This window comes from Pelodiscus sinensis, chromosome 21 (assembly GCF_052426305.1).
Source record: "Pelodiscus sinensis isolate ZL-2025 chromosome 21, ASM5242630v1, whole genome shotgun sequence".
Classification (NCBI taxonomy): Eukaryota; Metazoa; Chordata; order Testudines; family Trionychidae; genus Pelodiscus; species Pelodiscus sinensis.
The window spans coordinates 12058791-12072318 of NC_143072.1; the positions used below are offsets into that span (position 1 = coordinate 12058791).

The 13528-nt window shown below is 55.0% G+C and overlaps 1 protein-coding gene across 5 annotated transcripts in view; it reads left to right on the plus strand.

The window, feature by feature from the left end:
* The window catches only part of STX1A (syntaxin 1A), a 204492-nt gene that overhangs the window by 148996 nt on the left and 41968 nt on the right, over positions 1 to 13528 (plus strand). The window lies entirely within an intron of this gene.

The window sequence follows — 13528 nt, forward strand, 5'->3', positions numbered from 1 at the left end:
GGGGCGCTGGAGTTAGCAGCTGTGCTGGCACCAGGCCGTAGTTGCTTCTGTAATGTTTGCACTCTCCACCCCACCCTGCTGGTTGGCTCCCTGGTCCATTGTGTGCAGGACTGGGGGTGTTCATTCACTGCCCGTGCGGAGGAACTTCTATGTGCTTTGAATTCGGTTTGGGATGAGTGGGCTGTCTGGCTTGTCGCTGTCCTGGCAGAGGCCTGCAGCGGATGTGTGTGTGCGACGCACACAGGCCCTGCGGCACGAGGGGGCACTGCTGGTAGCTCAGCATTGCGCTGAGCCTTAGTTTCTCGCAGCCATTTGCTCTGATGTTCGGTTCAGAGATGTCACTCAGGGACAGCAGATCTGTAGCCAGTTACAGCTCCGGAGGCAGCGATTGGGTTCCTGGCACGCGGGCGCTGTCCACGAATGTATCTGTACCCGCAGCAAGGAGCGGTAGCTCTCCGCATTGGCATCTGGGATGTGGCTGCCCGGGGCCGTGCAGGGCTCGAGAGGTGCGTTCCCTCCTGCCAGGGCAGTGCTTTATCGAAATCCCAGCCAGGGGGCCAGTTCTGGGCATATCACGTGGTAGCACCAGGCACTGCAAGGCCTCCCCATGGAACTCTGGTCCTGGGGCAGGTCCTCCAGTGGAGATGCTCAGAGCTGTGCCTGCTGGCTAGGGCCCTAAGGGCCAGCCACCCCTGAAATCCAGCAATGCTCCGCCAATGCCCTTTCCCTCCTACGGGACGGCCATGGTAGAGGGCTTATCTGTGCAGCGGTGGCAGCGGAGAGTCCCTAAAAGTGGGGGAGCTCTTGGCTCCCACACCAGGGTCACGACCCCTCCAGGTCCCACCCTGAGGCTGTCCCTTCACCGATTCCCCAGGGCTGTATCGCCTTTTCCCCTGAGCCCCTCTCCATCTCTCCACCCCATAGCTCTCCCTGGTCTCTTCACCTTCCCTGTTCCGGTGCCCCTGCTGTACTGGCACCGAGTCAGTTGGCACCAATGCTCTGGACGTAGGCCGTGCCCTTCACCTTTCTCTGGTTCTCTGTGCTCCGATGGCAGCCACTTCCAAGGAAACCAGGTCGCATCTATCCCCAGGTTCAGATCGTACCTGACTCAGCTCCCTGACAAATTGGTGTTAAATGGCCACCCTATAGGAATGGAGAGAGAGCCACCAAATATGGGGTCCACCCCCCGTGGGCTAATATCCACGTGGTAGGATGCTGACGCTACCCTAACGGTTCCAGAGTATGACCCGGTTCCATTGTAAATTGTGCACTGTGAAATGCAGACTGGTGGGGGAGATGAGCCAAAGCAGAAATGACAGGTGCCTCCGAGGCAGACCCTACCAACGCCTGATGAAAAGGGAGAACAGATCAGCATCATTTAGAACAAAGTGAAGATGTTGAGAACACAATTAATCAAGGCACTAAGAGATGTGGCGACGAAATTCTTCAATTGTCTGCGTGCCAGTGTGCAAAGGCTGGGTAACAAACGAGGAATTGGAATAATTCATAGTTATAAATGCAACCTACTTGGTATAACTGAAACCTGGTGGCAAGAGTCACAAGATGGGCATATGAATATCACTGGGTATAACCTATTTAGGGAGGATTGAATGGGCAAAAGGGGAGGGGGAATGTCAAATATCGTTCCTTGTTTCTGAGTTACTGTCAGCTTGGATACAGATAGTGACCCTCAAGCATTCAAAACTGTCCTCGCAGGTAAAGCACAGCATGGGGTGTGCTACGGACAACTGAATCCCATATAGGAACAAGATAACCAGCTCCTGGAGCCTGGATCTGTGATGTGTAGGAGAAAAGTTGTATTATCATGGGGTCTTTTTTGTCTGAGTCACATTGTGGAGGCTTCCTGTTGTCAGTACTAAATTGTCCCTTGGAATTTCTAAAAATCATAGATAAAATTTCCTACCTCAGAAGTGTTACAGCCAATGCAGAATAATCCTGTAGTAGACCCCCCCCGACAGAGAAAGAGGGACTGATCCTAGAACTAAAAGCAAGAGGTTGCTTGGGGGCAATTGATCCTGACTTAATTACAGTTGTGTGCAAAGTTGTCACGTTGCTGAATTGGAGGGAAGCAGCCAGATCGCTGCTGCACCCCTAGGTGGGGGTGTTGGCCCCAGAAATTGGTGTGGGGGGAGCCATGTGGGGTATTCAAAGGGAGATTATTGTTTGTTGATCTTATGTACGCTATTTATGTGAGTGTATAATGTCTATGTGTGTAGGTAGGAATCTGTAATCTGTGTGGAAGCTGAATATTTCTGTGAATGTGGTTAAGCATTGCTATGGGCAGGCTGAGTAGTGAAGCCCTGTGGAACAATGGCCCTTGATGGCCCAAAGACACACCTAAAGCAGGAGGGCGGAGACCCAAGAGCTGCCAGCAGAGAGAGGCTGAGGACCAGGTGACCGGCTGAGACCAGAAGAGGCGAGGAAGGAGCTATAAAGAGGCCATGCGGTCGATGCCATTTTGTTCTCAGCTCAGCACTTCATCCCAGAGGCAGCATTGCAGGGATTGAAGAGCCCGGAAGACCTGTGAACCCATCCTGATCATAGGATGTGCAATAAGAACTTTTAAACCAGCAGCTGCAACATCTCTGCTAGAGGACTGGGAGATTCGGTGCATGTAACGTACTGTACTTTAATAACCTTACTCTCATGCTTTTCTTTCTTGTGATGATAAACCTTTAGTTATAGATTCTAGAGGATTGGCCCAGCGTGATTTGTGGGCAAGGTCCAGAGGGTAAATTGACCAGGGATCTGTGGCTGGTTTCTTGGAACCGGACAGAACTTGTTCGGGGTAGGTGGGATTGAGTGCTAGGACCCCCCACCTGTGTATGAGGCCCGGGGCCATCTGGGGCACGGATATTGCTGGGGTGTCGGAGGGGTTTTGCTCGGAAGGCTTCAGGCAGGTTGCTGAAGCGCTCTGTGGGACTGGTTTGTGGCCTGTGTGGAGAGGTCACCAGTCGGGGGCTGCAAGGGGCCCCGGATTTGAGCAGTTCGCCCTGAGCGGACGCCCTCAGCTGTGCCCAGACACGGCCTGGTCCGTCACAGTGGCGTAGTCGGCAGGATCCACAGATCTTGGTCAATTGAGCTTTGGGATCAGGACCCCACGCTGTCTAAATTTGATTTTTGGTGTTGAGAGTTTGGTTGATTAAAGAGCCGCTGCGATGATCCCGGAATTATATGAGAGTCTGAGCAAAAGTGCTCTGAAGGATTTGTGCTTGGGGAGAGGCATTGCCTTTAGGAAAAGGGCCTCTAAACTAGATCTGGTAGTGCTGTTATTAACCAGAGATGTGGATGAAAAGGAGCAGAAGCAAGCCAAGGAGGCTGCTGAAAGAAGGCGGAAGGCAGATGAAGAAATTGCTAAGAGAAAGCAGGAGATGGATCGGGAACTTGAGATGAGAAAAGCAGAACATGCAGAGAGAATGGCAGAGTATGCAGAGAGAAGGGCAGAGAGGGCCAGACATCAGCTTAAGGAAATGGCGGAGCATGCAGAGAAGATGGCCCTAGCCAAGGAGGAAAATGCTAGACTTGACCTTCAGCTTAAGGGACTAAAAGAACAAGAGAGACTGTATTCTCCTGAAGGTTCAATGTATAACTCTGTGGGTATGCGGTGTGCTTATGATATGGCAGACGTATTTTGCCCAGCTGATGTGATGACCCAACCCCAAAGCATGTGTGAATGCAAACCTTTTGTGTTACCTGTAGCTAACAGGGAGGTTTGGGAAGGGGGTGCATGTGGGTATGAAAAGTTTCCTGGAGCTGGTCAGTCTCCCTGTAACCAAGGGGAAAGTGTCTCTACATGTGAGCCTGTGGGTGAGGGCCCGTCTGATGCCTCAGAGGTGAGGCTGGAATCAGAACCAGGGCAGGAAGAGCCCAGAAGTCAGGGAAATGTTTCTCTGAAGCAGCCTGGAGTGGCTGGCCAGAGTGAAGTTTTAGTTGAGGAGTTGGTGGCTGGTGAGGTTTGTGGAATTGAACCTGCACAAGCTGAAATTGAGTTGTGTGAAGCACAGTGTGTGCAAGCTGGCAATTTGGCTGGTGGAAGTAGCAGTGGGGCAGTAAAGGAAGCTGTCCCAGTGGCTAGCTGTATGCCTAAGATTAGCCAGGGGTGTTGGGACAAGGGAGAAGCTGTCTCTGGTTGGCTGTCTGTGTGTGGGGAAGAGTTTCTTCCTTTGTCTGAGGAAGGTGCCCCACAGTCTGTGAAGGCTGAGAGCAGTGTTGTTGTCCCAGAGTTGGGTCTGGATATGGCTAAGGCCCAGGAAGGGGGTGGCCCAAGGTTTGTGTCTGCTGGGGAGAGGGATGAGGTGACTCAGGTAGAGTCAGTCAGTGTTTTACCAGAACCCCAGAGACCAGACAGTGGTGACCCTGATATTGTGCCTAATGCTGCTGTGTTGCTGGCAGAGGGGGGAGCAACTCTGTGGGACCAGGGTGACCCCTTAGCCCAGGCACAAGGAGAGATTGAGGGCATGTTAACTCTGGAGCCTAATGATGGTGTGGAAGTTTACAGCCATCTAGAGAGTTGCACAGGGAGTGAAGGTGCTTCTGACCCTGTCTCTTGTGGGTCTGTCTGTGTGCCTGAGAGGGGATTGTCTGTGAATCCACCAGAGGGGCCAGAGATGACTCACGGAGTAAGGGAATTGCAGGAGGAGTTGGTTGTGGCTCAGCAGGGCAAGGCTGCTGCAGAGCCAGGGAAGGGTGAACTGCTGCTTAAGGGAGCTCATAGGGAGGAGAGTCCTGGCAGTGCTTGTAGCAAGCAGTTTGCTGTGACTGAGGGAGGTGACAGGGCCTTGCTGGGAGAAGGCGTTCAGGAGAAAGCTCTGCCTGTAAACGGCAGCAGCTTCTTGTGTGAGGCACTTGTTTTGGTGCCTGACAGACAGAATTTGTCTGTTAGCAGTGACTCCACTGACTTGGGTTTAGGGAAACCTAGTGTGGATGGTGTTGGAGAAGTCTCAGAGGGACTGAGGGTTGTTCCAGATGAGGCAGGAACAGCCAGAGAATTGGAACAAGATTCTTCCCAGGTGAGTGAGGAGAGTTGGAAGTTAGTGTCTCAGATTCAGGAGAAGGACTGTGTAGCCAAGTATGCAGAGCAGAACAGCTGTGTGGTCACTCTCCCTAGGATGCAGGAGATGGCAGTTAAGCTCCCATCTCTGGACACTGTGGACACTCATAATCAATCAGGGAAGTTGATATCTGGTTCCATGTGGAAACAGAGGTTAGAGAGGGACAGAGGAGAGACTTGGGAGTCTACAGCTCACTGCTGTTACCCCACTGAGTGGGGGAAGGGGGCGAATTCCAGGGCCATTGTGAGCCAGGGAGTCACACCCAGCCAGCCCTTTGTCTTGGTCTGGCCAGAGGTTTCAGGCCTGGAGCCCAGAGGACAAGGGGGAGGGGCAGGACTTGCTTTGGCCAAGAAGATTTGCAGTTTAAACCTGAACGGCCAAAACTGCAATGGTGTGGGGCCAGAGAAGGGGCCTGATGGAGAATTTCAGTATACACCTGGTATAGGATTGTTCTTGTTACTGATGTTAATTCCTGTAACCAATGTTTCTTGGAACCGGACAGAACTTGTTCGGGGTAGGTGGGATTGGGTGCTAGGACCCCCCACCTGTGTATGAGGCCCGGGGCCATCTGGGGCACGGATATTGCTGGGGTGTCGGAGGGGTTTTGCTCGGAAGGCTTCAGGCAGGTTGCTGAAGTGCTCTGTGGGACTGGTTTGTGGCCTGTGTGGAGAGGTCACCAGTCGGGGGCTGTAAGGGGCCCCGGATTTGAGCAATTCGCCCTGAGCGGACGCCCTCAGCTGTGCCCAGACACGGCCCGGTCCGTCACAAAAGTCCAAATCCATTATTATAAAAAACAAAATAAAACTGGGTATTTTAAAGGCCAGTAATAAAGCTGAAAACTATTATGTGCCAAATCAGCCAGGAGAAAATATTTCAACAGAAAAATAGGAATGCTAATAGGGAGCTGTTTAAGAATTGTTATTGGATGTCCAAACAGCCACAACTGAAAAAAAAAGCCATATTATTTAAAAAGCCAGACTGCCGTGGCGGGGGTAGGGGTGGAGGGAGCTATACAGATCATGTGCGTATATTAAGCAAATGGGGAAAAGATGAGGAGTTGATGGTAATTCTTATCAGCCAGAAGCTTGGGATTGTACAATATTCATAGCTATATTAGGAACCAAGGAATTGCACTAATGGGACTGGTCCATTTCTGGACGAAAGGGGAGAATGCTTCGCAATAATGCTGCCGAGAAGTGGTCAGTAAATGTTACTGCTCTGTGTTCTGGAGAAAGCTAGTCCTGTGCCATGACAAGGAAGCACTTTCCGTTCCAACAGACGCTCAGGAGGCTTTTAGGGACATAGGACTGGGAGGGAGCTGGGCCCCTGTGTCCAGTCCCTGTGGTCACAGCATAGGTGCTCCTTTGATTTTAATAGCTGAAGCCCAGTGCCCTCACCCTGCTCCCCTCCGGGGCACAGCCCCCTGGGCCCCAGGGTACCCGTCCAACCACGGTATTCATACACTTATCAGGGTGCATCTTAGCACTAGACAGGTGTCCTCCTCCCATGCCTTGCTCAGTTGGCATTTAGGCTCATCTAGACTACACAGAATGGTCGAAAGGATTTTTCGAAAGTGAAAGTAGTTTAGGCTCAAGTTTAGACACAGCTTTTCGGCGAACCCCCCCCCCCTTGACGAAAAGCCACTTTTCCTCAAAAATGAGGTTTACGCAGCTTTTCAACAAGGGGAGGGGTTCGCCAAAAAAAGCCGCATCTAAACTACTTTCACTTTCAAAAGCGCGATCGGAAGAAGATATGCAAATTCCTCTTTCGACCGCTCCATGTAGTCTAGATGAGCCCTTTGTGTTTGCCTCCACGGCTATGTCTACACTCCGGCTTCTTGCGCCAGAAATATGCAAATGAGGCTAAGTGTGGAATATCGCCATGCCTCATCCGCATACTTAATGAGCCTCCATTTTTGCAGAAGAGGCTCTTGCGCCAAAAGGAGCTGTCTGCATTGCCCCTTCTAGCGCAACAAATACCCTCGTGTTCAATGCCGTTCTTCCTGAAAAGTAATGGGCGTAACGGCATTGCGCAAGAGGCCCGCTCCTGCTCTGGCCCTGCATCACCCCTCAAAGCATCTGGCATGTACAGGAATGGCTCCATGTGCTACTTCTCATCCACAGGCACCGACCCTCCAGCTTCCACTGACCACAGTTCCCCATTATTGATCAACTAGCCAATTAGCCCGTCATAAGACGGGATTTTCAGGTCTTCTCTCCTGAGCTCTCTCGCTCCGTCTCTCTCTCCTACTGCCGCCCCCCTCTCTCAGCTCTCCTCTGCCTCCTGCCTCTCTCTCCGTCTCTTTCTTTCTCTTCTCCCCTTCCTGCCTCTCACTCTCCCTTTGTCTTCTCCTCCTCCTGCCTCTCTCTCCCCTCTGTCTCTCCCTGCCCCTCTTCCCCTTCTCCTCCCACCCCCACCATGGCGCTCAGCTGAGCGCTGTACACAGGGTGGGCCATGTACGTCACCGCCCTGCCCCGCCCCCCCTTCCTCTCCCGCCGCAGAGGAGCCCAAACGGACCTTTGCGCTGCTGGCTCCCCCGGCAGCCTGGCTGAGGCACTCAGCTGAGCACCACAGCAGAAGGGGAAGGGGGGAGCGGTGACGTACACGGCCTGCCCCCTGGCTGTGTACATCACCGCCCCATACCCTTCCCCTCCCTCCGTGGCGGCTCAGCTGAGTGTTGCGCGCTCAGCCGGGCCGCCGCAGGGGAAGGGGGGTGGGGCGATGAAGTACATGGCCAGGGGGCGGGGCCATGTACGTCCCCGCCCCCCCTTCTCCTCCTCTCACCTGCGGAGGTCCGGCTGAGGGGCATAGTACTCCGCTCCACGGCAGGAGGGAAAGGGGGGCGGTGATGTACATGGCCATGCCCCCCGGCCATGTACGTCATCGCCCCGCCCCCCTTCCCCTTCCGCCGGGGCCCAGCTGAACGGCGCAGAGCGAGCGCCACTCAGCTGGAGCAAGTGGTGGCAAGCGGCCGTTTGGGGTCCGCGCTCCCCATGTATGGAGCAAAAGCTCATGGCTGTGTGGACTCGCTCTTGTGCAAGAACTTTTGCAAAGAACTCTTGCACAAAACAGTTATTGCGCAAGAAGCCTGCACTGTAGAAGTAGCCACAGTGTGTGAGAATGACAGAGATATGCATTGCCAAGCTCCCTTCATCCCCTTCTCTCTGAGTGGAGACAGGGTACAGGAATGGGGGGAGAAGGGGACATCAGTGTCCCATCTCTTCTCCCTCGCACACCCTGCACAGCAAGCAGGAGGCTCCCAGAGGGGCAGCTCCAAAGCTGGGGGCAGGAGCAGCATGATAATGGGGGGAGGGGTAACTGAAGTGCCAGCACTTGAGAGCTTCCTGGCCAAACCAGTCGGGATCACCTGTCAGAGGCACCACGATCACTGGTAGATCCTGATCGACTGGTTGGTTACCACTGTGTTAGATGATCACAGTGGTCACTTCTGGCCTGATATTCCACGAATGTCTGTAGCTAGATACCGCCTCTGGGGTCTGCTGCGCCTTCCTTCATACGCAGCTGTAGTATGGATGGGTTCCTGGATTGCCTGTCCAGTCGTTAGCAGCGAGGGAGAAGGCAGGCATTGGTGGATGAAAGGTCCTTTTTAGCTATGTCCTTCCTCTGAGGAACATACCAGAGAGAAGGCTCAATTGCCCCAGGTCACATCAGTGCCCCAGGTCTACTCCGGGGGATTGTTCTTCCTTTCTGGGGCGGGGCGGACTTTCAGCTCCAGATTTTGACACTAAGGAACTGCTTGTGTCTCCATTAGCTTCTCCACACAGCCCCCCAGTGGTGCTGTCTTGCTGGGCAATAGAATTAAGCTCTAATTTTCAATATTGCTAAAAATAAAGCAGCCTTCTTAAGATGAACTGTTGGAATCCTCCGTAGCCACTGATTCGCTGTCCATGTTCTGATGTGCCAGCAGTGTGGCCTGTCAGCTCTCTGGCTGCAGTTCCATTAGGATAGCAGTCACTCCCCATCCCTGGGCCATGCTGCCCATGCTGGCTGTGCGCTGTCCCTGGGCCGAGGCGCTGTTGGAGTGGCTCAGCCTACAATGCTTTCTCTGGAAGGCAAAACTCTAGTGTGAGCGTGTAGCTTCGAGGACAGCCCGTAAAGCCCGGTCTTCTCCGAGGGGCTGCTCGTGTCCATTCCACAGTAGAGGCCTGTTCGCCACATGCACTGGTGCCAGAAGATTTTCCCTCAGCAGTAGGCAGTGGTGTTGCCACGACAGGGTGGAAGGGCCGCTGTGCGTTCCCCCCTCAGCTCCTTCTTGCTGCCTGTGACCGTACAATGGAGCTGCTGTGCCTCAGCCAGTTTACTCCTGCCTGTGCTCAGTGTGTGTCACTTGCTCAGTAGGTCACAGTAGGAGTTGTAGTTTGTACTTGTTAGTGCCCCTGACAGGGCTTAGTCTAGGGATGGGCCCCACTCTCCAGGTTTTAAACCACGTCCAGAGAGCAGGTGCCCTATGCTGGTAGTGACCCGCACAGCAGTGGCCTGTGGTGTTTAGGCAAAGGGCACGTTAGCAAGGAGCCACCATATTTGCAAACTGTTCAAGCCTCCAATGAAGAAGGAAAGAAACGTTCACCTCAGGCACGCTTAATGGCGTCAGCGCGAGTCCCCGCACCGGAGACCAGCTGCAACTGCCATGACTTCGTGTGGAGAGCTCCACTGGGCCATCGTCAGGACGGCACCAGCCCCCTGGCCGCCTCCAGTCCGGAAAATGGTGACTGTGGTGAGGGAACACTCCCTGGCATCCGTGAAGGCAGAGAAGCCAGTGGAGAGCCGAGACCTGCTGTGGGCAGCTTGACACCTCCCTGCAGGGTTGGGGGCTGACTCAGACCGAGCAACCCTGCCCTCCCTGTCCCCCGGTGATGCCGAGTAGCAGTGAGGCCTACACCAGAGATCTTTCGGGCGGCACAGGACATTTTGGCCTTGCTGGTGCCTCTCAGAGGTACTATGGTCCAAGAGTAACCCACGTGGGCCCTTTCTGGGTGTCGCTATCCCAGTGGCGCTGGTCCCCTCCCCATCCTGCCAGTGCTCCCTCTCACGGAGCCTTCAGGCTTCAGACACCGGAGGCAGGCTCTGTGCACGCCCCCCCTCCCCCATTCCCCTGGTGGTGGGACGGGGAGCAGGACTGGGGGGTCTCTCACGAGAGCCTCAGCGCAGACATGGATGGTCCCCACTGCCCTGGACCCTGGCACCGCTCCCACAACCGCTGGGGTAATCAGCATCGTCTGTCTCCAGCCCATCGATCTTCCTGGTCATGGAGATCCTTGGGCTGTAGGACCCGCTCCAAGTCCAGATTCCATTGCGGGTCCCAGCACCACGTGAGCATGGGGAGGTGCTGATTTCTGGGTTCCCATTGCTGATCTGCTAGCCACGCTGCTCCCCAAGCTCCCATGGCAGAGACCCGTCCCATTGGAGAGATCCTCTTGAGCCTGCAGTTCTGACAGGGACCACGAGGCCTCGGAAGATGGCACCGAGTAGGAATCCCTGCCTCCAGGACAAGCAATGATGCTGATGGCGGCACCCCTGCCCGTGATACTGCATCCCCTGGGAGGACCACAGGGACCGTGGCCGGTGCCCTGATTTCCCTGGAACTCATGGGGGTTCACTCAACCTGCCTACCCAGCCTGCTCAACATCGGGGGCTTTGGAACAGCCATCAGCCTCCCAAAGAGGCACAAGCCCCTGACAAGGATCATCCCAGGAGGCCACAACGAGCCAGCAATCTGGCTTGCAGGAGGAGAGGGCAGACGAGGACCTCACAGGCACCCCTCAGCCAGTACAACAGGATGCCAGGGCACACCAGACGCCCCTGAAGCAGGTTGCCTCTAATCTGGGGCTTCATGCTGAAGAGTTGGAGGAGCTAGCAGATGCAGTGTCAGATGTGCTGAGCTCCACCGCACCTGCCAAGGTGGCTCTGTCCTGCATGTGGGGGTCCTGGAAACCATGACTGGCCCTGTCATGATTATGAGGGTTAGCCAGCAGCCTGAGGACTAAGGGGTTAACTACACCTAGCCAGGTGGAGTGGCCAATAGGAATGTAGATAGGAATTTCAAACTTGGACAAAATAATTTGGGTTTTTCCCTCCTTTGTCTGTCTGTGTGAGCTCTCTGCAGCTACAGAGAGAGACAAACATCTCTCTCTCTCTCTCTCTCCAAGAAACAATTCTTCACTTTCTGTAAGTAGGGTAAAGTTTAGATAAATCCATCAGGTTTTCTTGTTTAACTAGCCAATTAGCCCATCATAAGATGGGATTTTCAGGTCTTCTCTCCTGAGCGCGCTCTCTCTCTCTCTCTCTCTCTCTCTCTCCCCTACTGCCTCCCCCCTCTCAGCTCTCCTCCGCCTCCTGCCTCTCTCTCCGTCTCTTTCTTTCTCTTCTCCCCCTCCTGCCTCTCACTCTCCCCTCCGTCTCTCCCCGTTCCCCTTTCCCATTCCCTCCCGCTGTGGTGCTTGGCTGAGTGCTGCCTGCTCAGCTGGACTGCCGCAAGGGAGGGGGGCGGGGTGGTGACGTACACGGCCGGGGGAGGGCCCAGCGGTGCTCAGCTGGGCCCCAGCGGGGGAGCAAGTGGCAGTAAGTGGCCATTTGGGGTCCGCGCTGCACACACACCCCCCTCACCAGGTTTGCTTCCCGTCCCCCTCCTCCTGTCCAGCCCCACAGCCCCCTCCCCCTCCCCCCAGCTCCGCTTCCCACCCCCTCTTCCTGCCAGCCAGCCCCATGGCCCCCTGGATACCCCCCCACCAATGCTGCTTCCCTCCCCCCTTCCTCCGGGCCCCCCCATCCTCCCCTCAAGCCCCACAGCCCCCAGTCCTCCCCCAGCTCTGCTTCCCAGCCCCCTTCCGGCCAGCCCTGCTCCCTTCCCCTCCTTGTGTGGTGCCCTGCCCCCTTCCCCTCCCTCCATGGCGCGCTCCCGCTGGGTCCTGGCGGGGGAGCAAGCGGCAGCAAGCAGACCTCAAACGGCCGCTTGCCACCCCGGGCCCAGGTGAGCCGCACTCAGCTGGGCACCGGCGGGGGAGCAAGAGGCGGCAAGCGGCCCTTTGCTGCTTGGGGTCCCTTTGCCACTTGCTCCCCCAGCGCTGCTCAGCTGGGCCCGGGGCGGACCTCAAAGGGCCGCTTGCCGCCGCTTGCTCCCCCGCCGAGGCCCAGCTGAGCAGCGCAACACTGGGCCGAACCATCACGGAGGCCGGGGGGGGGGGGCCGTGAACGTCAGCGTTACAGACGCACCGACACTGGGCTACTCTGTATATGATGAGTCGGGTCTGGGATGTGAGGCCTGTACATGTTGTAAAAGGAGTTGGCTTTCCTTTGTAACTAAGTTCAGGCCCATGGAGTTTTCCATGAGTATATTTTGTTACCTTCCCATCTAGTCATTCTTCTGGCAACAGGAACATTGTTGTGATAATAGAAGTTCTTTCCTTTCTTTTTATTAACCTGGCAGTGGTTAATTGTGTGCCTTGATTTTTATTTTAGGGGTGAGATTTCCCAAATGATCTTTCCCCTGGTTGCTTTATTAATATTTGGGTGGTGGCAGTGGAAGTTTTATTCCCAAGATCTAGGTTTTTTAAGATTTTGGGGGAAGTTTTATACCAAAGCCTGGTAGATAAGGCTTTGGGGTACACTTGCTGGCCCCCACTTCTGCATTTATTATGCCAGAGGGGGGAAGGAGCCATGACAGGCCCTTTGGCAGACCCTCCTCATCTCTGCCACCCATTTCCAAGAATGCCTAGAGCAAATGCTTTGTCCCAGAAAAAGACCATGAGTACCTTTCCACCCCCCGTCCTGAACCACTTAGTGCAGAGGCTGTTAGCCAGAAGGACCAGCAGGGCGACGCCAACGAACAAGGACTTGTTTGGCTGTACAATTTATTCTTCCTCCAAGGCTGCAGTTACGAGAAGCCAGTGGTGTGCAACCTTTTTTCAACAGCGACCCCCAGGGCTGGCAACCCCCCAGGAAGACCCCGCCTTGTGGGTTGTGACCCACAGGTTGTGCACCACTGCGATAGGCAACCACCAAGCTCCTTGGCTGCAGTGATTGTAACATGGCGAAGTCCAAGGTGTTGCTCTTGGAGGGTTCCATGAAGGAGTTCAGGAAGAGGGTCTGGTGGCAGCCAGAGCAGACCTCCTGGTGGCCTCTGATGCAGCCGATGGTGTCAGCTCTCACTGCAGCGGGCGTCCTGGCTGCTCCTCTCCAGCCTGTTGGCTCAACAGTCTATGCAGAACCTTCCATTTGACAGCCGCGCTCTGTTTGCAGAACGGATGGACATAAAATGACACGCGCTTAAGACTCCCGACCTTCCCTAGAAACCCTGGGGCTGCTCGCTCCTGCTGCTGCTCAGAAACGATTCCAGCCCCAGCACCTGCAATGGGCGTTCTTTGGGATGTGCCGCTCTGTCCATCCCACATGCACGGTGCCAGAAGTTCTCCCCTCCACTCTGTCTGCAGGGGGGGCCG